Source organism: Mus caroli, unplaced genomic scaffold (assembly GCF_978045245.1).
Source record: "Mus caroli unplaced genomic scaffold, Mus_caroli_1 scaffold_17, whole genome shotgun sequence".
NCBI classification, from domain to species: domain Eukaryota; kingdom Metazoa; phylum Chordata; class Mammalia; order Rodentia; family Muridae; genus Mus; species Mus caroli.
Genome location: NW_028227272.1, coordinates 23,644,608 through 23,659,350, shown reverse-complemented (window position 1 = coordinate 23,659,350; position 14,743 = coordinate 23,644,608). Strand labels below are relative to the sequence as shown.

General features: G+C 37.7%; 1 protein-coding gene across 3 annotated transcripts in view; it reads right to left on the bottom strand.

Moving 5' to 3' along the window:
• Positions 1 to 14,743, bottom strand: part of Il1rap (interleukin 1 receptor accessory protein) — a 152,441-nt gene that overhangs the window by 59,433 nt on the left and 78,265 nt on the right. The window lies entirely within an intron of this gene.

Here is a 14,743-nt window from a genome sequence, read left to right as displayed (position 1 = left end):
GGGAGGGAGAGAAGAAGGACAAATATGTGATGGCGTATAAGGTGAAGAATGAAGAGTTTTAAGTTTAAGCATGAGTGGGATCAGAGAGATGGGAAAGAAAAGTATATCACCTGTGAATCAATCAAAACTAACAAGGTCTGAACAAGCTTTATAGAAATCCACTAGTTTGTGAGCTAATTTAAAAAAACAACAACATGATTTAACAACAAGAACAACAAAAACAGAAGAAATTTGAACAGAGGTTCTCCACACAGGTGAATAATGTTTCCTACAGAAGAAATATGTTATTGAATAAAAATCTCAGTGCCTACCGTGTGGTACCTTCCTACAAGCTGTTGGTCAGGGAGACTCCAGAGGCCTCCTAAAGAACATAGAGTGGTGTTACTATCCTTGGTTGCCCACCATAACTAGATAATATGACCTTATTCCTGAACATGCCACAGCTTGGTTAGAAAACACACAAATTAAACTAAAACTGACCAGGAACGTTTCTCTACACTGGCTGGCTCCTACAGTGTTGGAATGTGCCATATAGACCACTCGAGGAGAAAAATCATCAATGTTTTTACTCAGTGATAGTCTTTGTTTGATATAATAATGCTCTGCATAGAAAGATTTATCCATTCATACAACAGAGCAATGCATGTTATGAGAGGAAGCAACAACGTTCTCATTCTATTTTAGGAATGTTGCGCAGTACATGCTTTGTACTGTAAACCTACTTGGTCAAAATCCTATGGCTGGGGAGGTAGGAGGTAGTCTCCCTTGCTGTGGGATGGCTGATTATTGTTGTTTTTCAGAATATACATGCTCTCAAATTTTGTTCTAAATAGTTGTGTTTCTATCCATATACTAGTGTTGCTTTCAACTTTGTCAGAAGAGCTTGATTTTTGTTTGTTTTGTGTTCTTTTGGGATTTTTGTTTGTTTGTTTGTTTGTTCTTGCTCTGCAGTGGTCAACAATCAGTGCAGAGACTTATAAGTCATCAAGATGCTGAGAATAATGACTATTGAATGTTCAGTCTTATCAACAATCTTCCTATAGCCAACACTGAGAGAACATAAGAGTAGATGGGGCTGGAAGAACATAAGAGGAAGAGAATGTCAGAGGGCTTCAAAAAGCTGCCTTCTTGACATGATTTGGCTGTTGTACTCATGAACTCATGAGCAAAAGCAGTGGTTACATGTACAAGATCAAGCCAATGGATATTCCAGTATGGATTTGAGAAACTCTGATGAAGTTCCAGCCCTAGGCAAGCAGCTATTGGCAGGTGATGTCTGCTAGGAGAGGAGGAGTCTTCTTCAGGGGCACGGTCACTGGAAGGTGGTCCATGCACACATGTACATTTTATCATCCCTTATTGGACTGGTAGGTTTAGAAAAAAATAGACATGAATATTGGATGGAGTTATGTTCAGGGGCTTCTAGAGGGGTGGGAGAATAGAGTAAGGGGTGGAGATGACCAAGATATATTGTATACATAAAAAAATCACTATAATGAAAATTGAGTAATAATATGATCACTTTAATTTTTTATACATCTCACTTTTAATCACAAGTAATGGGAGGATTCAGCATGCCCAGGCACTGCAGCTGTACTTACATAAGCAGGCTTTTTCATTTGTAAATAATGTTTTTATTAATTCCTTGAGAATTTTGGAGATTGTCTTTTGATCATGTTCATCCTCCTCCAAAATCCCTCCCACATCCTCTCCTACCTCCTATCCACTCATCCTCAAGTTTTCTCTCCTGCAAGCTTCCTTCTCCCTGGCTAATCACATTTGTTTTTTTTTTTTTTTTTGAAGTTGTATTAATTATTATATCCTCACATTACTTGAATGTTACTATTTTATAGCATTTAATTTTTTTTTCACAATTTCCTCAAAGTGTGAAAGATATGTTTTTTTCTGGAATGATTAATTAGGCTTATGATATATGCTATCTAAATAACATATATCAATTTGATAAGCAATAGAGCTTATTCATGCTTATTTTATATGTAAGAGCATTTTTCCTCCATGTATGTATGTGCAACACATACATGTATGCTGCCTTCAGAGAACTGACGAGGACATTGAATTCCCTAAAACTGGAACTACAGAAAGCTGTGAGACACAACGTGGGTACTGGGAACTGAACCAGGGTCGCTGGAAGAGCTGGGGCATTGCAGCCGGCCCCAAATCCTGTCACAATAAGCTGAATTATCTGCTTCTTATTGAGAAGGGTAAGTCATACCTGACAGTCATCCTTAATATGTCACCACTTAGGACTCTTTTCCGAAAAATTAAATGTTACATAGATTTTAAACTTCTTCCTTGAGATGGTTTTATGTTTATCTCTCTTAACATAAAAAATATTTTTAATCACCATCTGACAACTCTCAAAGTAGTCCTCAAAACCAGTGTATATTCTTTTTCTACTCTGCATGATCTGCCTCTGGAATGGGGAGCTATGATTCTTTCAATTGGGATGGTTGTTTCTATCTCCCTAAATCTGAGCTAATACTGAGATTTATATGGCAGATACAGTGCAGCCACAGATCTTACAACCTACAACCGTTTTGTTTTCGTATAATCCTCTTATTACTGGAAGAGTAAATCTAGTCCAACTCAGAGCTGAGGTGAGCACCAACTTGTGTACATATGGGCCACAGCTAAAAGGACAGCTGTCTGGCCAAATCCCAAACCTACAACTGCCCAAAGCCAGCCCAGCATAAATGCCCCAGGCAACCTATAGACTCATGAGCATAGCCACATATGTAACATTTAAGGTGAAGACTTGTCAATACATTTTTCAGGATTATTCCACAAACTATTTGCAGCAGTAAGTAACAGTCAACCCAACTATGTCAACAATTATTTTACTTTTGACAAGAGTCAAGAATTACATCTTTCTATCTCAGAAAAAGAAATATTTGACTTCTAAACAGTTCTCCAGGAAATTGCAGACAGTCGTTTCCAAGACTCGGTGATGAGTAACTTTTAATCCTCTTTCATTAACTTTGCTTTTTGAATTCAGCAAGCAAGGAGAACTATAAAGTTCAAAGGCTGTTTAAACCAATATGTATTTATGATATCTGTACAATATTACTTTTTAAAAAAAAACATTTGTCCAACTCATTAATTACATTTTCATTAGTGCTATGAAGCTGCCAAAGAAGCTTATTTAGTGTACAGAAATTTACAACAGCTTCTCTGATAAACTTCACAGTTTTCACATGTGACCCAATTCCAGTACTTTCTCGAGCTTCTATAAAACAAACATATTTTTCCAAGATATGATCCAAAGTATCAACAAGAATAAGAGAGATGACTATGCCAATATTAAAGGGACACAAACTAACCAATTTAGCAGATTTCCAAACACAAACCTTAAGCAATCAAGGAAATGTTGGAGAACAAACTGAGCTGCAAGCCTGAATGCAGCCAAGACCTAGAAACCGTCAGCACTATTACAAAGAATGCTGTTCACCCTACATACCGCCCTCCTCCACACATATTATAGACAGTTCAAGTAAGAAGAGGCATGTGACTTACTTGGGTCAATACACAAATGCCATTTGTGGTGGGTGTTTTAATGGCTAGGTTGTATTTCATCAAGCTCTCTTCTGTCTTGTGAAATACGACACAAAGACTGAGTCTCCCTTGTTTAGGTCCCTCCATGTAATGCAGGAGGTCTTCTAAGTCATAGAGACTGAGATTTTCTCATAACCACTACCATCACTCTATTCTAACCTGGAAAAATGAATCACATACCCCAAACACTAAAGAGATTTTTGTTTCTGTGGGGAGTGGTAAAATAAAAAGGACTAAAGGACAACTTTCAATGAAGGTTAAAAAATTATCAATGAAGGTCAGAAAACTATCAACAAAGATTTTATGCTCTGCTTCATTTCCTCTTCCCTCACTGAGAAGCATTCAACACAGAACTAAAGGGTAAGGGCATTCAGATTATTTATTTTGAAGACAGGGTGGTTACTATGTAGCTCTGGATGGATCTGGGACTTGCCACATAGAGCAGAGATCTGCTTGCTCCCCAGTGCTAGGATTAAAGGCATGTCCACCATGATTCTTCATACTTTGGGACCAGGTCCTAAGCAGGAAAATGAAAGAATCTTCACTAAAAGGCCAAATATTTGAACTTGGGGACTCTTGAATTTATTGTGCAGCCACATCACCCAAAGGAGAGTTCCAAAGTTGAATCTCACATTCCCCTTTAGAATTTCTAATCAGATTCTTAAATGTAATTGTAAAATCCAGGAAGATTCTACAAAAAAAAAAAAATTAAAAAAAAAACTTCTCAATGACATAAAGGAATTTAGGGAAATTTCAGATTATTCAAGGAAAATATTTTAAAAGGTATTGTGTGTGATTCTTAACTTTAGAGAGGTAAGGAACCAGTAACAGTCCTGCAGAACGAGATCCTGGAACAGAGGTATATTCAGAGACAAAAAGAGTAACTAAATTTTCCGTGTAACTGCAAATGTAAAAACTGTAATAGATGGTTTGCTAGGAAGTTAAAATTGAGATTTTCTTAAAAGGTAAAGTAAAAAAGGAGAGCATATAGCAAGTAGTGAAATTAGAAAGCCAGTCCAGGAAGTACAGCATTTCCCGATACAAACCACAAAAGGAAAGAAATTAAAGAGAAAGAAGAAAACTTTCAATTCAATCGCTCAAAGGGAAAACTTTCAGGGCAGAAATACGGAACATTCTGCTGCGAAGGTGCCTATCATTATGCCCATTGTGCCCCACCACAGGCAGTGAAAATAGACCTATACCAGTCAGGCATTCTGAAAACATTAGAATGAAAGAGATGACTCTATAAACTACAAAGAAGTATGAGTGAAAAAAGCTGCACACTGAAGAAGTAATGTCTGAAATAGCAGTGCTAGAGAAGCCTCCACATTGAAACTGAAGATTAGAAGATAAATAATAGGCATACAGGAAGAAAAAGAATTTCCAGTCTTGACTCTAACAGCACAATCAAGTGTTAAGGCCTTATTTGCAGACACATAAAACTTCCACGTGTTATTCCCCATGCTCTCGATCAGAAAGCCTCCGGGGTATGCATGTCGTGAAAACGATAAATAAAAATACAACGGAACCCCAGGATCAGGATTGGGCGATTCGATTTAAGTGAGCAAAGTAACACTCCACAGTGTGGCTGGAAAGGTCTCAGGATAACAGCCTTGTGGCAGAGTTCAGCGAAGAACAATCTACAGAGTGGAAATCAACGATAAGGAGACACAATCAAGTATCTGATGGATTACAGTGACATTATCACTGTGAAAAAAAAAAAGAGAAAAAAAGGTTTTCAGAAAAGCAAGACAAAGAGAGAAAATGAGTAAGAAGAGACAATCCAGAGCACATGGAAAATACAATTAATAAGTTCAAAAGTTAGAAAAGTAACCTAAAAATAGTAATATTGCAATGTAGGGTCTCATTATTTAAATCATCATAATTCAATTACACGTGCAATGGTTTTGGGTAGTGAGGAATAGGTAGGAAAAAATGGGAAGGTAGAAAGTGAAACAAGATAACTTTGATTTTATTACCACAAAAATCAAAATAGAATGCACTAGGTTGAGTAAGAAAATAGCAATAGGTGGAACAACATTATGAACTAACCAGTACCCTGGAGCTCTTGACTCTAGCTGCATATGTATCAAAAGATAGCCTAGTCGGCCATCACTGGAAAGAGAGGCCCATTGGACTTGCAAACTTTATATGCCCCAGTACAGGGGAACGCCAGGGCCAAAAAGTGGGAGTCGGGGGGATGGTATGGGGAACTTTTGGGATAGCATTGGAAATGTAAATGAGGAAAATACCTAATTAAAAAAAAGGAGAAAAAAGAAAATAGCAATATACATAAATTTATTAGCAAAATGTAGATGGAACACAGTTGAAGAAATAAATAAAATATTTAAAAGTGCCTTTGAGGAAGGTAACGAGAGGGGTAAGGGATACCATGAAATGTCTTACAATAATTGACAAAATTATTGTATTAAATTATTTTCTATAAGGCAATTGAAAAAGATACAAAGATGGAAAGGAATGAAGGAAAGAAGGAGGGAAGGAAGTAATAATGGAAGGAGGAAAGGAAGGAAAAGAGGAAGGGAAACTAGAAGGGAGGGAGGGGAGACGGCAAGGAGAGATAGAGGGAAGATGTATAATCTAATGCAACAGACAAAGCCTTCACCATTGCCAAATAATCTGAAAGGCACATACTTTCTTTTAGAAAATATCTTTGTTTGTTTTAATTGTGTTGCTATGAATGGATATAACAGTTAGTTCACTGTTCAATTATAAAGCACATATTTTAAAAGACAAAGAGACAGAAGGTTAGAACAGCTGAGTGAGGCTAGAACTTCACCATGGTGTGCCTGTTGTCTGGATGAACTCAGGAATCACAGCCTTATGTTTCCTAAAGGCACTCACAGTCTACTGATGCTCCCACAGGCAGCTTTATTGAAGCTCTGCTTTCATGACAAATAAATGATGGTAAAAGCAAGATTCTGAGATGAAAATTATCATTTTGATGTGGGAGATGTCTGACATTGTATGTTTCAAAAATAAAAGATGTAGTGGTTCAGCAATTACAAGTTTTCTTCTGAAGCTGAGAGACTCCAATGAGTAAAGGCTGCTGCACTGGGGAAGCTCAAAGAGCTTCTTTAATTGTCTGACCAATTTCATAATAATGAATGGCACTAATCATATTAAAATTGTTCATGATGCTGGGCGTGGTGGCGCATGCCTTTGATCCCAGCATTCAGGAGGCAGAGACAGGCAGATTTCTGAGTTCGAGGCCAGCCTGATCTACAAAGTGAGTTACAGGACAGCCAGGGCTATAAAGAGAAACCCTGTCTAGAAAAACCAAAAACAAACAAACAAACAAACAAAAACAAACAAACAAAAAAATTGTTCATGCGTGCATGTCATATTTGGAGTTTTGTAGTTATGTTGCGAATAGTGAAGTGGCTGCAGTGATGTACATTGTTTATATCTTTTTTTAAGACGTATTTATTTATTCTATATAAGTACGCTGTAGCTGTCTTCAGACATACCAAAAGAGGGCATCAGATCTCATTACAGATGGTTGTGAGTTACCATGTGGTTGCTGGTAATTGAACTCAGGACCACTGGAAGAGCAGTCAGTGCTCTTAACTGCTGAGCCATCTCTCCAGCCTCCATCGTTTATATCTTTCAGGCCACAGGTATTCTTAATTTTAAGTATTTGCTCAATTGCCACATCTCTGAAAGAAGGCTAGAAAGTCATTAGAACAGTTAATAGCAACTGCTGGGAATTTGGGGAAGATTACGCATGTTCAGGAGTGTCATGCATAGGTTTGAAGTTCTCAGAGAATATTCATGGGAGTAGAATATTTTCATCAAGGTGTTGGCCACTGTCTCTGATCCCTCACTCCAGACTCAGCAACTGTTTCTCACTTCACACAGACCCATTCTACAATCTACCTCATTCACAGAGCCCCACCCTAGATGGCAGATCAAAGGACCATCACTGGGAATTTGGACAGAAACAAAACACCTTGCTGAGAGTCGATTATAACTTCATTAATGAAACCCTTTAGTATTATAACCTGGCACTGGTGCCTGGAGGTCTTTACAGCCATTAGTAAAGATGGATAGAAAGGAGATAGGAGAAAAGGAGAGCCAGCATAAAATCTCAGTCACAAACAGATACTTAGGAAGATGGATACCAAGTGAATCTTTGGTGATCACACTATGGCCTGTGGCAGACACTGAGCAGATCGATGCTCCTCAATAGTGTGTTCTTCTCCCAGATCCATGGAAAGGCCATGTATGCCTAAATCTTAGGGTCTGAGCATGTGATTTAATCTAGGCAAAGAAATAAGTGTCCAGGTAATGTGTTTAAAACATTATACATAATCTTTGAGGCTTCTTCTAGCCCGATAGGGAGATTTTGTAGAACAGAACAACAAAACAAAACAAAAAATTATTTTTACTTTGAAATTGAAATATAATTACATAATTTCTCCCAATCCTCTCCCGCGTGTTCACCTTGCTTCCTTTCAAAAGCATGGCTTCCTTTTCTTTAGCTATTATTGTCATATATACACAAATGTATGTATGACCAAAAACATACATATATCTAGAAACATAAATACAACCTGTTTAATATGTTAATATGTCTAGTATTAGCTGTATACATATGACTTCAGGGCTGATCAGTTGGTATTAGATACTCATGTAGGAATATTCCCGGGTCCAAATATTTCTCCCATTCTTGGCATTTCTTAATTGCGTACATGTATGCCTTTGTCTATGGGTGGGTTCCATAAGATTTCCCTCTTCCATATTAGCCTATCTAGTCTGGTTTAGGTTAGGTAGTCATATTGCCAAGACTTGATGGTTGTTGCTTCTATGACATTTCTAGAAGACACTCTCACAGTAGACTACATGGTCCTCTGGCTTTTAAATTTTGTTCTCCCTCTTTCACAATGTTCCCTGAGACTTAGATACAGGAGTTATACAGTAAATGTATAAATGAGGCTGGGCACCCAATGAGAACTTGTTCTCTGTCTTTTTACTGATTGTGATTTTCTGTGATGAGAAGTATCCTAAGATGGGCTCCAGTATCCCTATCAGTTGGAGTAGAGCTTCCCAGGAAGAATGTGATCTTAATGGTTCAAGGAACTTTCACATGAAAGGAATAAACACATTTTAAAAACCTCTATCAAATTAAGGCATTGAGATTTATCATAAAAACCAACATTGCCTATCATGACTAATGTGGAGAGGTTTGTTTCCTAGCATAAATAATTCTAAAAGAGATACTTTTAAAAAATAGTATAATACTATAATAGAAGCAATAGCTTCTCAAGGAATAGTAAGACTTGGCACCTACCTCCCCTGACCCCTATACTGGAATTGGTCTGGCTTGAGCTTACTCAGATCTTACGCACATAGTCAAGGACACTGCGAGTTCATATGTGTAAATGTCCTGTTGGGTCCATGAAATACTGGATTGGTTTTGGTGCTGCTGGTGGTGGTGGTGTTAGTTGTCTTCCAATTCTGGCTCTTATGCTCCTTCTGCACCCTCTTCCATGATAATCACTTTGACTTGGGAGGAGAGTGTTTGATATAGATGTTCCATCTGGGGCTTCTACAGAAGAGTCATTGCTAACTGATAGCTGCCAGGAGAGGGAGAGTTAGTTTTCATTAAGGGTACGATCAATTGTGCTCCGGTGGATGGATACACAGGCAAGACTATATGGTCAGTACAGATTGGACTCAATGGGTTTTTTAAAAAGAAAAAAAGAGAGAGTGAGAACAAAAAGTTGGAGGACAAGAAAAGGTTGGATATGGGATGAGTTGGGGAAGGGGCATTAATATAACCAAAATATAATGTATGAAATTCTCAAATAGTTTATACATATGTACAAGTAATAAGAAAATAGTATTTACTGAAGGACTCTACATGGTGACATGTAAATAAAGACTGTAACTCAAATTTTCACCCGAGTCCACTCACTTAATATATATTTTGACTAAAGAACATGTAGTTTATTTTTAAAGGAAGAAGACATAACTATATCTGTTCAGTGTCTCCACTGTATTATATTACATATGAGTAAGACTGTAAAGTGAACTAGACACCTTTCCCACAGGGATTGAGAATATACATATCGGTATTCATGAACATTAGCAAAAAGGCAATTATCGTTGAGCTTCTCCTTTGGGGTATATATCCATTTGAAATTTACTGTGTGAATTTTTAAGTGTCTCTAGCTGTTACCTGAGGATATTTTTTAGGGCATTTTACAAATTATTCAATGAACAAATAAAAATGAAATCTATGGCAACAGGCTGCAATGTTGTATAATACCAAATTAATTATATAATTCACTCCAGGCCCAGGCAGGGAAAGGCTGTTGTATAAATAGAGTCATTTCTGATACTAGAAAAGGGAACATATCAAATTACTGGTTCAGTGTGCTACTTTTTATTTAAAATGCCTTTTCTTATACAGCTTACTCCACAGTAGAAGTCCTGTCTAAATTGGCCGTTCATCGTGAGGGAGACACAAAAATCATCATTTCTCTCAGTCAAAGGGTTTCTTAAGGCTGAGCCTGGGTGACACACAGGAGTAATGGAAAAGCTGTGCAAAGCCAAGTCACTGGAAAATCCAGCCCACGCTCCTGACAGCAATTAGCATTTATATAGCAGGGTATACATTTTAACTAATTAATCTCACAACACCCTCTCGGGCCTCATGCCCATTCCCACATTACATGCCAGGAAATGGAGACAGAGAGATTCACAGGCTTCCTTTTGCCTGAGTGGTAGCACAAATAAGAACGCCCTGGACATAGATGCAGGACACTTATTCCAAATCTATGCACACACATTCAAAGCAGGATATTTCCCATAGGAAAGCTGTTCATATATTTGTATTTATTAAATATTTATTGAGAACTTGCTGTGGCACTGAGCTGAGGGTTGAGGCATATAAGAATGCAGGATGCTCAGATACAGAAAAGCAAGAACAAAGGTCTGCTTTGTAGAAGGCATATGATAGACTTACATTCCAAATGGACTTATTTTCCACATAAAATTTACTTCTGCTATGACCTCAGATAAAATGCTTCTTTCATCTTAGTTTCTGCACACATAACTTAGCTATACAGCAACAGACTTAAAATATTGTGTGTGTGTGTGTGTGTGTGTGTGTGTGTGATGTAACAGATAAATGAGGTAAATGAACTTAAGGAGAGTAAACGTTGACTCTAGATTATAGACCTCCCCGTCCGTGATTTTGTGGATATTTTTGTGGTGGGTTTCTGTGATGGAGGAAGCATCTCCAAATACTAGAAACCAGAAGGAAACAGAGAAGTGACAGGGCTGGGGTTCTAGTATCTCCATCCATTCCCAGAGGAACCTAAATTTCTCTCAGTAGAATCCAGCCTTAAAAGCTCTACAGTGTTCTAGTGTCACAGGCTGGTAGAAGCCATCAAGGCTCATGCACTGGAGAACATTCAAGATTCAAACTATACCAATATATTAGCTTAATCTACAAGACAAATTTGAATTGGTGCTAGCCCATAATGAAGTTACTAGCCTTAATAAAGCTAGGACTGATACAAAATTAGCCAAATGAAGCAGGCTGCTTTTGCTAGAGCACAGTGCCTCTTCCCCCTAGCTAGCTAATTAATGAGCATCTCATAGCAGGTTAGAAAGTCGGCATCTATGCCAACATCTTGAACCTATCTTAGAATCAATTTTAGAAAATAATTTTGTTCAACTCTACCACAAACATATTAATCACATGTCCATCTAATTAACGGTAGTATAACGTGGATTGGTCCTAAATTTACTTAACCTCTCTTATCTGACTTTTCTGGTGAAATTACCTAGAAAAGAGGAAGTACGATGTTTTCAAGATTTCAGGAATAGTGAACCTTGAAAGCAGATCACTGCAGGATGAGACTGCCTCACATAGAATAATTGTTTCATGACAGGAACTAAGGTTTAACCATTATGTAGGGACATCATGATGGTTAAGAAACTGGATTGCTCCATAAGGCGGTACGACCTTGTGGGTCTACAATGAGCTAATAAGCAACCAGATCAATGTGTAACCAAGGCTACACATATACATACAGCACATACTTTTCATGCCCACTCTAACTCTCTCTCTCTCTTAAACCTGAAAGTCAGCACTTCTGAAGACACGAATCTCTCATCTTCCCAATATAAGTATACAGAATACTAAAGTAACTTCTGGCTTTCACCATTACTATTCAATTTGGGTTTTACAGTTAAAGATCAGACCTCACTGGCTGGGGTACCCTCAAATCAGAGATCTTTCTTATTCCTCTTTTTAATACTAATCAAAAAATAATATTTAAAAATACATTTGTTAATATATGGTTCTGTTATTTTATATTATAAAAAAGCAAGAGTGCAGGATGGTGGCAGTAGTGCTGAGGCTACATTGGAATTATTATCAATCCATTTCTACACTCCAAACTGCAATCAAATGTTGATTAGATCACTGTGAAAATCTTCACACGAGAATCTTGTAGTACTACTATTGTGAATGGAAGTCAGAGAGTAACTGAAACAGAAGAACTGGGTTTACATTCCTTCTAGTAGTTTGCTTAATTTTGTGTTTTCAAGTGATATGTGTGGCTCAAGGTGAGAGCCAACAGTAAGGAAGCCACATCCATTGAGCATCATGAGCATCAAGGAAAAATCAATAAGTACAGGTAGGGTTGTGTGACAAATATGGCACTTTCAGAAAGAAAACAACAAGTCTCCCAACAAAGCAGACTTGTGGCAGAGAGCAAAGCATCATGGTTAGGGAATTAAAGACATGATTCATAGGAAAGCTCTGACACCTATCGGCTTTATTCATTAATTGCTAAACCACATGCTAAGCATCCCACCATGTACATATATATATATATATATATATATATATATATATATATATGCATGCAGCATGTTAGAGATTGATAAGTCAATTTGACACGTGAAAAGGTGGGTGGGTCAGAGATGGTGGTAGAGGAAACAGGAAGAATAAATCAAAGGTACCCAACACTAGCCACGATAGCCAGGGTAGTCAATGAGACCAATGATGTCTGTCAATTATTTTCAGCACCTATTTTACATCTAAGAATCAAGGCTCCTAATAATAGAGAATTTCTATGCAGCTTGATTGATATGTATGACTGTACAAATCTTCTGTATACTGGGAAAATTCTAATTACAATTATAAGTACTAGATAAATTAACCTGTTAGTTGTCATTCTGGGTTGTGGCAGATCTCCAGGTCTGTGACAGATCCTGTATCTGCATGTCTCATCTACTGCCCTTCTATAGCAACATCTCCCCTACTTTTAGAGTTTGGGAATTTTAAGATTGACTCATAGCTACTCAGAATAAAGGTGAGATTTCCTAGCATGCCATTCACTTACATGTGATGAGGAAAGTAAGTTCAAGCCAATAGGATGTCTAAAGGTATCCTAGGGTAGAGACTTTTTGTAAGAGACACTAAAATATAGCTCCTGTATATCAGTCCCTATATCTAACTGCTTGGGGCATGGATATGGGAGTTATGGTTCCATCATAGGTCAATAGAATGGAGGTCACACTCTAAAGTGGCTGAATCAGGGCAGGATTTTGCACAGCGAATGCAGCTGCTTTTCCAGTCCTGAATTATCTACCTCTAAATATTACTAAACACTTTTATATTGTTTAATAACCTATATTAAATAGGTTATTCTTTTGATAACCTATTTAAAAACTTGTCCTCAACTTACCACTGCCTTAGGAGCCTGACAGGATTGAAGACTTCAGATCGCATTGGAATCTAATGGTAGCAAATTTGTCATTTTAAAGATGCTGTGCTGATCCTTGACCTCATTACAGTTGCAAGCACATTCACGTGGACACACTCTTATTTTGAGTCTTCTTACTGATCACTGATTTATGACCACTGTGTTGAGGTCTCATTTCCCCTGCTATAGTGAGTAACCAAACAATTCCTAAGGCTCTATATCTCTTTCATTGATATTTATATTTGAAACATATTTGTCCTCTAATAAAAACATTTATAATATCTAGGTGTTTCACTATCACTGTCTTACAATACAGTGTAACAGTTTACAAAACAGTTTACAAAATTTCTCAGATCACATGTGTAGAGAATATGATATGTGATCTTGGTAAAATCTTAAAACTTAGATATTGTTTCTTTGACAGAGAGTAAAAGAAAAGTCACAAACAAGGGTATAAAAAAATGCCCCTGAAAGAATTCCTATTTGTCAACTAAACCATCAAAAGGAAAGAGATGGAAGTGAGAGGTAGGAGGGAGCTGAAGGGCTGTGAGCATCCATCATCCATCCTCATGTCACTTGGGCTGTTCAATAGTACTCGGCTAATAACTTGGCAGATGGCTTTCCTGGACCAGATAATTAGAAATACCTTACTCCTACCAAAAAAAATGGGGGAATTTTCTTGATTGAGTAATTTGAAGAAAATAGAAAATAGCCCTGGACAGATAATAGCAGATGATAAGATTTTCCAGATATGGGAAAGATGCCAGATTCAGAAAAAGGTTCAGGCTGGGGAGGGAAATCCACAAGGCACCCTTCAGCTAGGTAGAGACTGCTCCAGAACAAGTTCAAGGCAAAGGTACACTAATCCTCCATGTAACACCAGCTTTTTCTCTTTCCACTCTTCTAATGGCTGTCATTTTCTATCAACTGGAAGTGGCAGCTTTGTCTGATTCAAAGAAAAAGCCCAGTAGATGTGATTAGCAGGCAAACATGAAAAGAAACAAAAAGGAAAAAGGAAGACAATGAGGGGAAACAGAGAAAGGGAACACTCACATGCTGATCGGACAAGAAGAACCATTTATGACGTTTAAATTCATAACTGCAGTAGCTAATAACTTAAGTCACAGGGTGAAATTATCCACAGGGTCCCTCAGAGTCCAGGTCTTTCAAACTTCCAGCTACTACTGAGTCAACACACACACACACACACACACACACACAAGGATATCTAAAAGTCCTTTCTTTTACATTCGATGTCGAGCTGAGGGTCATCCCTAATTTTGTGAGCACAAATGACACCTCCTGCAGTTTTCCTCCTGTCAGAGGATTCTAACAACCATGAGGCAATCTAGACCATTTTTATGCTGATAGGTCTAGACAAGCTGCTCAAGGTCTCCAAGCTTTTTTATAGTTGCCAGAAA